Source organism: Corapipo altera, unplaced genomic scaffold (genome assembly GCF_003945725.1).
Source record: "Corapipo altera isolate COAL_440 unplaced genomic scaffold, ASM394572v1 23, whole genome shotgun sequence".
NCBI lineage: Eukaryota > Metazoa > Chordata > Aves > Passeriformes > Pipridae > Corapipo > Corapipo altera.
The window spans coordinates 1,962,991-1,975,950 of NW_020884878.1; the positions used below are offsets into that span (position 1 = coordinate 1,962,991).

Genomic DNA, 12,960 nt, shown 5'->3' on the forward strand with positions numbered 1-12,960 from the left:
GATGCCGGGACTGCGCCCGCGGTGAGTCTGCCCCGCCGGGACCCGCCCGCGGGAAGTTGCGGCGGGGCCCGGCTGCGCCTTTGTGCGGGGAGCGGCGGCGCTGCCGCCCCGGCCCGGCCCCATCCCATCCCCATCCCCTGCCCCTGCCCCTGCCCGCCGGTGCCGCCGCCCCGCCCGGCCCCGCTCCGGTACCTGCCGCTCTTTGTTCCCCGCCGCCGCCGCCTTTGTTCCCTCGGTGCCGGCGGCACCTTCAGCACCGCCCGCGCCCCCCGCGGGATGCCGGGGAGTGCGAGTGGGGACACCCCGCTCCCGGAGCGGGTCCCTACTCTCCCAGCCCGGCACAAGACGGGAAAGGGGGGAAAACACCGCGGCGGGAGTTCGCCGGGCTGCGCGGGGGGGAGCGTGGCGGGCTCGGCCGGCGGCGGGAGCGGGTTTGGAGCTCGCTTGGAGCTCTCTCGGAGCTCACTCCCGCCCCCGCGGTCCTGCCCTGCCCTCCCGAGGGGCCGCGCTGCCGGCGGAGCTGCGGCCGGGGCCGGCTCGTCCCGGGGCGGGGGAGCGCGAAGGGGGCGCGGGCAGGTGACCGGGGCTTCCCGCGGGAGCCGTGGGTACCACTTGGAGCGGCGTTATCGCTCTGGTTGTGTGTTTGGGAACTGATGGGGGATACTTAGGCAAAGTTCCCGAGTAAAGGAGCAGCTACTTTTCTGGGAGGGACGCGGGAGGCACCGGCATGCTTCCCGCCGCTGTGTTTTATTGCCCGGACGCTGCTGCTGCCCTGGATGAAGCGCTGCCCGCTGAGGGCTCCCGCTCTCTGTGCTTCCCACTGCACATGGGCTGCTTTCTCTTCCCCGCCTTACTACCAGCCTCCCTCCTGCCTTCCCTCCCTCCCTCTCTCCCATCTTTCCAGGGTTCCTGGCAGCCGCCTGTTTCCTCTCGGAGCAGTTGTTACGGATTTGTGTTACTGCGGCCCAAGGGATGCCGCACGTGGAGCTCCCGGTCTGTAACTTGACTTTGTGTCAGGTGCTGTGTGTGCGTGGATTTAAGGGAAGGCTCCTTGTCCTCTTTTCACCTCCACAACTAAAGCTGGGCTCAGTCCTATCGCTGTCCCCCCAAAACAGAATAGTTCTTATTCTCTGTTTTTCCTGAGATTTGCTGGAGGCATCGGGAAGTAGAGCAGGTGCACCCTTCTCAAGTTACTCGGAATCTACAGAAAGAAAACTTTGAGCGAGTTTTTTTGAGTTTCTCACAGCCTTTGTCAGGTCTGTGACTGTGTGTGCCTCATGCCTCTGCTTCCCCCTTTCAGGGTGCCTCGTGTCCTGCCTGTCCTCTCCCTCTCTTTGCATCATTCCCGCGTTTTCCTCCCTCTCAGCTTGCAGGGCGATCTCCTGTCTCGGGACAGACAGACAAAGACGTAAGTGCCACGTGCGGGGTCTTGGCTCATTGCTGTCACTGTTGGCCAAGCGAACGCAGCCGTAGCTTGGCGGGCACGTCTGTTTATGTCTCTGTGTGAAATGCAATAGCTGCAGGAGGGACACACACGGCTGCTGGCGCCTGCTGAGCTGTGTCATGGGCTTTGGCCACTTCTGGGGTGGCTTTACAGCTCCGAGAAGGAGCACGGTGGTGGCTGTTAGCGCTGCCCACAATAACAGCATCCGCACACGCGCTGCCACCTCTCGCTGAAATCAGGGCAGCCTAAATAATTGATTTCCAAGGCAGAAGGCAGCGTGTCACAGCCAGAGAAGATGGGGTGGTGCGCAGTGAGCAGGAGGTGGCAGGGGAGAGGAAGCCCTGGCATCTGCAAGCAGTGGCAGTGGGGACGAGTTGAGACAGAGAGGGATGGGCAGTGACAGTGGAGTTTGGAGGGCTGGTGAAAAACTAGCGGTGGCTACAATAATGTATTGCCCTGTACTGACATGTACAGTGGCAATGTTTGGGCCCCCCTTGTGTGAGATGCTGTACAAACACATATTCAGATGTGCATAAGTTATGTGTTCTTTCCTTCTTCATAATGAATGGTAATGAATGATAATTGCTCTTTTACCCTAGTTATCTGTAGAAACATATATTAAAGTTCTTTTATTTAAAAAATTCTTTACAAATAACCTCAGGAAACTATTTGGAAGTGCTGCTGCTATCATATAGTATTAAGATTTAAGCATGGTGGTTTAAAGAGGGGCAAAGGAGCTGGACTTTTGATGATCCTTGTGGGTTCCTTCCAACTCAGGATGTTCTATGATTCAGGATATTCTAAGAAAAGAACTGATTTTTCTTCTATTAAATGTAACTAAAAGTTCTTTAAAGTAACTGAGAACTTTGTTGGTGTCAGTAGCACTCAGCCAGTCCTGTAGTGTGCCAGTTATTTTTTATTTATTTGTCAGGCAAAAATTTTAAGCGTAGACACAATGAAGTAATTCAAGGAGCGGCATGCACTGCTGGCTAATGATCTAATAGCTTGAAAATGCTTTATCTCCCTAGCTGTTAATTTTAAGTTTTATGGTATAAGGGGAAGTAACAAAAGTAAAAAAGCGTTACTGTTTGTTCCTTTGAAGTTTTTGTTCCTGGGTCTTATTTCTTCTGATATGTTTTTGGGAAAAGTTGTTTCATGTTTCAGGAAAAAATTGCTTTGTTTCAGGGGAAAAATGGGCCACAGTTTAGCCCCTTTACTGGGTTCATTATACACACTGTAAAACCCCTTTACTGGTAATTATTCCATAAACAGTGAACTCGGCTCCACTTGGTTTCCTCGACATCTGAATACAGAAAGGAAGTAAAGAAAAAGTCCCAAAGAGGGTATGAAGCAGCACAGCTTGGGAGATCAGGTATAAAGAGCCTCATTCATTTTGGTTTATCTGTAGTACAGGGATATGCCCTTACTCCATGAATCATCTCCTGACATCTGTTTGCAGCGCTGTTTTCTTAGCAACTGCAGCTCTGTTTTAGATCTGGACTCTCAATGGTCGGGTTTGTGCCGAAAGATGCAAAGAGACAATCCTAACTCTTCCTAGCAAAAGTGTGCCTTTCGGCCCATTTACCCAATTTATTTTCTTCCCCGAGGCACAATAAATACAGGTTTTAAAAGTCTACCAGCTGAGATGCTTTTTCTGTGTGTGTATGCAGAGATGCTTATCTGTTGCTTACCACAACTGAAGTGTTTCCCCAACACGATCTGGCAGTGTGGGAGAGGATGGCAATGGGCTGTGTCCTTGTTCCTGTTGAAGGGATGAGCTGTGTGTGCACTATGTTTGCCCTGCCTTTCCCACAGTTTATTTTGGAGTATCATGGCACTTCTAGATGTGGGAGAGGACGTGGTCTTGGAGGAACGCTGAAAATGTAGCCGGTGAAGGCAAGGACCCACTCCTAGCAACGTGCCTGTTTGAACAAGTAGTTGGATTAGACAGTGGGATTATACATGTGGAGTGTGGAGCACTGTATGAGTAACACTTCAGGACCGGATCCATAAGCTGTGATTAAAGGGAAGGTGACATTTCATACACCTCTCACCTAATCTTTCTTTGCCGGAACTTTATCCCTGGCCAGTGTGGGTGGGAGACTCCTGTTGCTGAGACAGAGGTGGCCATGTAGCCATTGGGAGATCAGGTTGATCTGATTTTTGCCATCTGTGCTCCCTGGACTTGAGTCAGGGGAAGGTTTTTACTTCAGCTGATATGGATGAATTGGTTGGGAGTGTAAATATGTGTCAGGGAGTGCAAGTGGTATGTCCATACTGAGGGATGGGTGATGTTCACCCCATTCCCTCCTATGCTGACATGCATTTTCTGCAGAAGGAGCAGGAGATTATACCTGCAGTAGAACCTACAATTACTGGACTATGAATCAAAAAATATAGTGTATGTTAGCCCACAGGACATGGATCTGACTGATTTACTTTTCCTGAACTGAGTTGCATTCTCTGGAGCATGAAGGGTGGCAGTAACAAATAGTCAATTGTGAAGGGTGACTGTATTTTGGCTTGGGATAATGCTGAAAGGGGAGAGACCCCTGGTGTTTGGAGCATTTTGATTGCAAAAAGATTAGAGAGTGGAGATGGGAAGAATAAATAGTGTTGCTGAATACAGGCCAGCTTCCTGTGACCTTCATGGATTGCACAAGTCCTGGTGTTAGTGAGGGTACAAAGAGACAACCTCTGTAGATCACTTAAATCACAGTGTTCGCAGCAGGAGGTGAAACAAGCTGCTTCTGTGGAGATGCACAGGGGCCGTGACAGGGACAGAAGAAGGAGTGGGGATAACACTTTGTTTAGCCCAGCTACGTGCACAGGAAGGGCTCAGAAAGCTGTGTGGGGGAAAGGGCTGGAGCTGAACAGGCTGTTATCTCCCCACAGGAGGGGAAATGGGGCAGAGCTTTGTCTCTGGGCACAACTTTGGTCTCTCATAGGGAGGCATGTTTGCTTTCTAACCTTCCTGCAGCCTGCTGATAACTCCCTACACAATGCAGCTGCACAGATTGGCTCGAGAGGTTTTTAAGGAATTGCCGATCCTGATACAAGCAGTAACGTCCAGGGATGAGGAAGAAGAGAAAAGAATAGTGCTTAGTTATCTGAGCTTTAAGACTCAGGCTGCAAGTTCTATCAAAGGAAATGACAAGATGCAAAACTAAACACATGTAATTACTTTCATGGAAGGTAGGGAGGAGGCAGAAATGTTGGGGTTTGCAGGAAAAAGTTTTGCTTGCTGGATTTTTTGGCCTGTTGGTTGCCAGGAGAAAGACCAGAAGTTGGTGAATGGTGGAGTGAAAGGGTGAGGCAGAGAGGGAATTGAATTCATTGGATGTGCCTTGATCTGTGGGATATAGACTGTGTACAGCTAGCCATGAAGTGGTTGCAAAGACACTTCAGAAATGGGTTCCGTTCAGTCTGCATTAGAGACACCTCTTTTTTATGTTGGGTTGGTTTGTGCTGTTAATAACCACCTAAATGATGCAGGGAGAGAAATAAAAACTGCCCCAAAAGCAACATGCCCAGCATTTTGGAGGCTCGTGTATCGTGAGCAACATGCAGGTTTGCTTGGAGGGAGTATTTGGTGAAATATTCAAGTTCAATGACTGAATGAAACTCTTCTAGCAAAGCCAAGCCCAAGGGTGAAGGTGGTTGTGTATCATCTGGTTGCAAGGTGTTTCTGGGGGATGGAAGCACAGAGCCCTTGCACAGTGTGTATCTGCTGGAGATGCTCCTTCTCACTTCAGTGTAACCCGAGGGGATGCTGCTTTGTTTACTTCCTTTCCCTCATCTTAAAAGTGCGAGATTCATCTTGCCAGACCATATAACATAACTATCTGCATGAGAGACAGTTCTCCAGACTCCTTTCATAGTCACTAGAGAGGAGCACACACTTCTGAACCATGATTCATCCACAGTGAGCTGGAGGTCTAAAAATACATCGGACAAACTGCCCTAAAAGTGCCTGTTTCTCTCCATTGTTTCTGCAGAGTTCAAACAATGAGCGCACATGGAGGCATCGCTCCTGTAGCTGTTTAGTGTCAGGAGAGCTGAATCTCGGCCAAAGTGCCTCATATCCCAGCAGAGCACCTAGGAGGGCTCCCAGTGTCCTCATTTCCACCAGACTCAGTGTGGGTTGAGCAGTATAAGGCATTGTGGCTGTACCTGAGACTGGGGGGCAGACAGCAATGTCCAGTTTAAATCCATCCTCCTCCTCTGGTCAGTCACTGGACTCGGGCAAGCCTTGGGCTGGACCCGCAGCCCCAGATAATCTACTGTAAATAAGAGGCCAAAGGGGATTTGCAGAGTGGCTTTTTCAAGGTCGCACATCAGGTCAGTGGCAGAGGTGGAAGCAATGAGGGCACTGTGGGCTCCCGGGGGTGTGCTCCTTCCCCTGCCCAAGCTCCTTGCAGCTGCCTTGCAATCTGCTGCACTCCTGGGGGCGAGACTGGCTGCCTGGCTCTCAGTGGCGGACAGCACCTGGTAGGTACTCACTCCTTTGGGTGAAAACCTTCTACAAAATTATGTAGGCTCATTCTCTTTTCCGTGTCCTTTGTCTTGCAAAAATCCGTACAGCTGAATTATTGTGCATCCACGAGGCTGGCATGGGTGAGTGTGTGTGTGCTCCTGGTCACATGCAGCTAAACTTTGGAGTGAATGGGTGGCAGTTCAGGCTTGTGGTGAACCCAGAACAGCACGTGTGGTTATTCCGTGGTGGTCAAGTGGAGTGTGGAACCTCTTTAAACAGACATGTCCAAACCATGCCATGCCATCTATCTATCTATCTATCTATCTATCACTAAATGCAAAGCTTAAGGAGTTAGAATTACACAGGAAGCTGTGCCCAGGTCTCCTCTGAGGTGTCGCTGCCACTACTGTGTTATTTAGCAGCCTGGAAAAGGAATTACCAGTTCTTCTGGAAAAAGCCTAACTTTTATCTGTACGTGTAATCCAGGTAGGCGAAGGATAAAATTCCTCTTCCTCTGCAGAGAACTGGTTTACAGCAGAAAGACTTCCTTTGCTAAATGTGCTTAGTGTCTAGGGAGAGACTTTGCTGAAGGAATTTGCTTGTGTAGCAGAGATATGAAGCACAGGCAGGTACCAAGTGTTAAATGGATCCTGTGCAAGTCTGATTTCAGAGAAATACCAGAACATTCTCCTATCTTTCTTGATACATGAGGAAGAATATGATAGCCATGAAATAGAAAGAACGTGTTGACTGAGCCAGGATATGATTCCTAAAGTACTTTTTAGGGGGTCTGTGGGTGAACTCCAGGAGGTGAAACAGATTGCAATTTGATCCCAGAGAGAACAACTGGGGAGAGAAGGGAAAGAGCTAACTGTTAAATAAGAGCTGGGAGAAAAGCCAGTCTCCAAAAATAAACGTTAAAGATCAATTCCAGGTATTTCCTGGCATTGTCATTCTGCTTCATCCACCACTTGGACTGTAACAAACAGTTTCACAGTTAGCAGGCTGACAGGTTTAGAGTTGTTTGGTGGGTTTTTTAAAAGGAAAAAAGTGTCTGATAGACTGTTTGCAGCATTGTTTCTTACGCAGAACTGGGTGGGAAGTTGGTGATGAAATACTCCTGGGATGGAGAAAGCAGAGCTTGTTATTGTAAAAGGCAGTCAAGAGCAGAACTGGCTTCATTTTGGAAAAGTAAAAAATCTGGATTTTCTTCCTAGGTACATGGCCAGGGCACCTCGGGAATTCCTAAGTGGGAGGAAGTGGTTATCTGTGCAACATAGCGTGAGCAAACACGGTTCCTGCAGAGTAGCTGTGCCTTAATAGTGCTGTAGGTAGCCTTGGAATGGCTTTACAGATAACGTTGGTGAGTGAAGGCATCACCTTTGCAAAGCTTGGAGGTGACTCTGAACATGTTTCTTCTTGCAAAAATTCTGCAAAAAGCCAGTGCAGGAGTTTACTGTAACGGGGTTGTGAGGAAGTTGAAGCATATCCTGTTCCAAGGGCTTGTGCTGGTGATCACACACCATCTCCCTGCTGGGGTTTTGTTCGGGATGGTGGCTCCAGGAGGTGCGTCCTGTACAGGAACACCCCTCAGTGGGCTGGAGTTGGCTTGGGCAGGAGCTGTGGCTCGTGTCTTACCTCACCTGCTTGGCCCTGGCTCGGGAGAGGATGGTAGGGCAGCTCTGCTTACGCAACTTGTACTCAGTTGCTTGACTGAACTTGTCTATAAGTAGCTTTTGTGTTAGTAATGCCGGTGCCTTTCAGCGAGGGAGATGTACGGGGCTCATGGGCATTTGTCCTGGTTTGTCTCCGTTGTAAGAAATCCCGATTCTCAAAGAAAGCAGCCCGGACACTCCATGATTCAGACTTGGATGAGAAGACTCTGTCATCCTGCCTGTGCAGAAGGGGAATGAATGCGTGATACGAGTAAGGCATCCTTTAGTTTGGACTCTTTCTGATTTGGAGTACTTGGCTTTGCAATTGCAACTGATTTTACTTTTTTAGATTTTGTAGAGCAAGAACAGTTTATTGTAGCAGGTTACTGCATAGCACCAAGTTCTTTCTCTTGGGCTATGTGCTGCTTGGCTGTTTGGTCCTTTCTGACATCAACACTGGTAAGAATAACAGTGTTTGGCCTGGTTTTCACCACGCACAAAAAGTTACTCTACAGGCTTGAAACTATGCTGTAAATCAGAGATTTGGGTTTGTAGCTTGTTTTTTTTTTTCTTTCCCCTAAAGCAACTAATTCTTTAAAAGCAAAGAGAAAGGCATTTACTGTCTGAAGCAGTAAAGAAAGTGTTTTCCTTAGTGGAGAGGGTCCTGCTCTGTCAGCGTGGGAGATGCCACTATCAAGAGGCCCCTTTTATGTGTGCGAAACCAGCACAGGCACACGAACATGCAGACTGTGCTTGTAGAAAGGCTGCTCTGCCCACAGACCTTGAACTATGTGGGACAGAAGGCATAAAACAAACAAACAAGACCCTGACTAGCACTTTGTGGGGAATTTTCAACTGGAAGAATTATAGGGACATGAAAAACTCACTCTTGGGAGAGGCGGCCCCTCCAAGTCAGAGCAGAGGTGTGCTGGGGGAAGAGCAGTAGTTTGCATTGCTGTAGCCTCGATTGGACATGCTTGAGAGAGAAGCTGATGAATTCACAGCTGCCAGGATAGGACCTATCATTTAAATTTTAATTTGCCCTTCAAATTTGGCAAGCTTCATTTGCCGTTTGCTTGACAAATCTCTCTTTTGTGTTCTCCTCTGCCCGCGCAGAACAGCAAGCGCTGCCGGAGAGAGCTACTTGCAGTGGATTCCTTTTCTCTGCTATATTTAGTGATCAAAACATGTTCGTGATCTTTGCAGGAATACTGCCAAAGCAGATAGGTTTAGCATGAGACATGCCCTTTCTCTCTTGGCTCCCAGATCCACATTGCATTTCACTTTCCTCCCCTTTCCCGACACCGTCAATGGCTCTGTCTGCTGGTCTGTTGTGCAAACATTGCGCTGCTGCTTCCAGAGATTTTGTTCAATTAGAACAAGTCCTGCTTTAGTGAAAACTCCTGCGTTGAGATTGCCACTATCCCTAGCTTTCCCGTTTTTAAGTTTCCTGAAAGAGTAGATTACTGCTCTTCAGGAAGATCTTTCTGAGCAGCCTTATGATTTAATTGGGAAACTCCAGGCTTTTTATTGCTTAGGCAAGCTTCACTCAACAGGATAATGTTTGTTAACCATCTGACTGTTTCATTTATTTGGGGAAAAAGGGAAATGGGAAAGCAGTGGAAAGGAAACATTTGTATCCCTTCAAAGGCAGAATATTACTAGGAACCTGATTCTTACTAATATCATGTCATTAATGCAAAGCAGGTGTAATTATTATATATTGCTGTTTTAAATACCCTTTAAATACCTTTACCATGTAAAGTGGCTCCAGTGTTAATGATAATCTGACTGTGAGTCTCTTTTAAAACACTAACCAAAGAATTTCAGTTGCAATCCAGGGGAAGGAAAGAAACACTTGTAAATAAAAAGAATTTCTTGCAGTGCCTTTTGCTTGGTTAAAGCAGGCACTGTTGTGCAGTTCATTCTGATCAGGCACGAGAGCTAAACTTGCTCTGATTGCAGACATTTCCCACCCCCTTCTCTTCCCTTCCCAACTGTAAAATCTGACTCAGGGCCAAGAAGGCTGAGGAAGGACCGTGATGAGCTGTGCGTGGCTTTTGCAATGGGAACTGCCCAGCTAAAGGTCAGAGGTCTGTCTGCGCCCTGCGGCGCTGGCACTGCCGTGGCCACGCTGCTCCCTTTCCTCCTGCCAAAAGGAGACCAGGCAGAGTGTGGCTACTCAGAGCTGTGTGTGGCTACAGGTCTTGCCTGAGCCCAGTAGCCAGGGTAGGGGGTCAGGTAGGGGCATCTATCATGTGAATGTGGAGAAAGGCTTCTAGGAGTGAAATGACAGCAATGACCATCTTGTTGCCTGCGCTCCTGGTTAACTGAGTGTGTAGGAAGAGGTCATGTTTATGCACTGGATGTGCTTCCCAGGTAGGGCACGGATCTGGAGCCAGGCTGTGTTTCTCATGTTGTTTTTATGATAACCCTTCCCCACAGCCCCGTTATCTGCGGGAAGCGGCCTTGGGGCTGCGGCGACCGGCGCGGGGAGGCAGGGAAGTGTGGGACAGACCCCTGCTCTGGAAAAGCTTTTCCATTCTGGCCTCACGGCAGCACATGTGGCTTTTTGCACATAATTGGAGGCTTCTGGGCATTGCACAGGTGGATTTGGGCTGGGATGTGCTCGTGGGCTTTGTGTTTTGGAGGTTGAATCGCTGCCCAAACCCTTGGTTTTGATGGAGTCATGAAATCACCATGCTATTTTATCCTGCACACAGCAGACCTAGGGGTGATAGAGGGGCATGGCATCATTTTCCCAAGCTCCAGGCATTCATCACTCACCCTTTTTACATTAACTGTGATTTTGAGTCCTGAGCAGTTCTTGTTTTTATTAGCAATTTGGAAAGTCTTGGAAGCCAGTTGAAAACTGAATGTTTTCTGCAACTTTAGTAAGTATACTTTGTCACTGCCTTTCCACTTGGGAACAGATAAATGTGAGATAGGCTCTTATTCTGAGGGCAAGTAATTGCATCATGCACCTCCATGGGCCAACCTTTGTGGCAGTGTGAGCAAGGCTTAGCTCTGTTAATAAAAGCATTTCTGTGTGTGTGTGTTAACAGCAGCATGGAGTTAGTGCAGTTTTCAAACTGTGTAATTGTACCAGGATGACTGATATATTATCAGCCCCCCCCCCCGAAAAAAAAAAAAAAAAAGAAAATGTCAAGAAAGACACTTTCCTAACTGTGTTTTTAAATTGATTAATGAAATGAGAAGATCCATTGTGCTTCTGTAACAGGAAGCATTACTGATGTGTAAATCAAAGACAAACCAGAAACTTCTGCTGGCCTTAAAAAGTGGCGTGGCTTTTGTATACTCATATGCTTGTCCTGGCAAGTTTTCAAAAACTATAAATAGATCACTGGGAAGTCCCTGCATAACAAAAATGTACTGCTTCTGATTGTAATAAATAAACTAATAAGAGATGTCTCAGTCTTGCAGCTCTTATTCTTTGGAGGAGTCCTTACTTGTGCATATGGTTTAGGAGCATCAGTTCCCATGAGACAAGACTATTTCTGTGGCAGTGGGGTGCAGCTTTGTGTCCAGCCCTGAATCTCCTGAAGATCTCATGCTCTCTGGGCTTGTCTCTTGCAGGTCTGTCTGATGCTCTCTTGGCTTGGTTCTATCTCAGCAGAGTTGTTCAGTGTTTTCCAAGCTTTTCTCTTTTCGATTCCTTCATCTCTACTTCATCAGGTACTGAGAGCATAGGAATACCCAGGGCCAGGCTCGTTTCAGCATCATCCCAGGCAGTGCAGAGTCTCTCTGATGCCACATGCACTAAACTGACTTATTAGAAGACTGGCTGATACCCATCTGACTGCTGTGGGGTATTATGTAGGATCAGAAGGCTATAGCCTCTTTTCTGTATCACCTTCAAAGGGATGGAAACCTAATGGAAGCACTTTTCTTCCTCCAGGGAAGCAAAGAGAGTATGTCATTATTGCTTACTGGATGATGGCAAATAATTTTTTTTCTGCCAGACAGAGAGAAGTTGCCAGTTCCTCCAGTGGGGAAGTCAAGGTGGATCTGTCAGTGGTGCTGTCCTAATTTTTGCTTCCTGAGAATCTGACTCTGAAGGGAAGGGGGTCAGTGTGTTTGCTGTGTGATCCTGTTCCAGCTGTGGACATGATACAATCTGAGTTGGCCCATAAGAACAGTGTTGGCAAGCATTTTAAATGTGGAAGGGATGAGCTTCAGTCTGGAGTAGGGCCTTAAGAAAAAAGAGTATTTAAATGCAGAGATCTTGGAAAATGCGTGCTTTAAGCAGACCTTTCTCCCCACCCCTGACACTGGGTGAAAAAATGGTGAAACCCTTGTAAATGAAGTGTTGAGGAGAAAGCAGGACCATCAAACTGAAGTGCTGTGTGAACTTGTCAGGCTTAACAGAAGTGTGAGTACACTGGAAGTGAGGGGAGAAGAAAATGTTATAAAAAAACCAAAAACCAAGCCAACTTGATGTAAGGGGTTTTCTGTGATATTTTTTTAGGTCATACTGTCATGATTTGGATGCCAGCAATTTGCCTTTAGGGAGGCTGTGGCCGACTTACAGAAAGATAGTTTACCAAAAGAAGGTGGCTCAGCAGCACTTTGCAAGGCTCAAGACTTGCACCTCTGAATGTTACTGCTTCCTTCTGAATGTAAAATAAATGGAGATCTTTGTTAATAGCCAAAAAGGAAAGGGTCTTCAGTCCATCAGCATTGTGGAGCTCCACTTCCTTTGGACTGGTTCACCAGAGATAAAAATCTGCCGTTTCTGTTCATGACGTTGGCTTGGCTGAGCACATGAGTAATAATAATCTGTTGCTAGGAACAGACTTCAGTTTACATGGAGAGGCTTCTCTGGAGGGAAAGTCTTTGAGTCCCCTAGTGGGTCATAAATAATCAGTGGCACTTCAAAGGAGGAAAAGTAAAAACAAGCGGTTGGAGATGCCATGCAAAGATGTCTGCAATCCCTATTGCAACACCAGTGGAAAGCATGTAGCCAACATAATTGGGAAAATATGGGGCATGTGTCTGCAAAGGCAAAACCAATGAAGCCGGGATTTACTAACGGTGGGTTATAATATTCACCTACCTCTAGCTGGGCTTGTTTGCAAGGTATCTGCTGCTTTCAGCTTTAAGGAGTGCATAACTGAGCTCATTTCATGCCGTATGATTTTTCAGGATTGGCTCATGGGGGTGGCTGTGAGGGTACATCTGTGCAGGGACACGCAAGAATTACCTGTAAATTCTCGGGCTAAAAATGCTCTTACAGTATGGGACAGTGTGGAAATCACATCAGCTAGTTTACCTTGCTTCCTAAATACTGTGCACACCTGTTTTGTACAAGTAACTTTAAATAATTAATAAAATACATTTTTTTCTATTTTAACTGTAGTTAC

General features: G+C 47.5%; 1 protein-coding gene across 1 annotated transcript in view; it reads left to right on the plus strand.

Moving 5' to 3' along the window:
* The window catches only part of SYNE2 (spectrin repeat containing nuclear envelope protein 2), a 179,849-nt gene continuing 166,889 nt past the window's right edge, over positions 1 to 12,960 (plus strand). The window contains exon 1 of the mRNA XM_027637580.1: positions 1 to 21. The gene's annotated coding sequence lies outside the window, so the exon portion shown is untranslated. The remainder of the gene's footprint in view (positions 22 to 12,960) is intronic.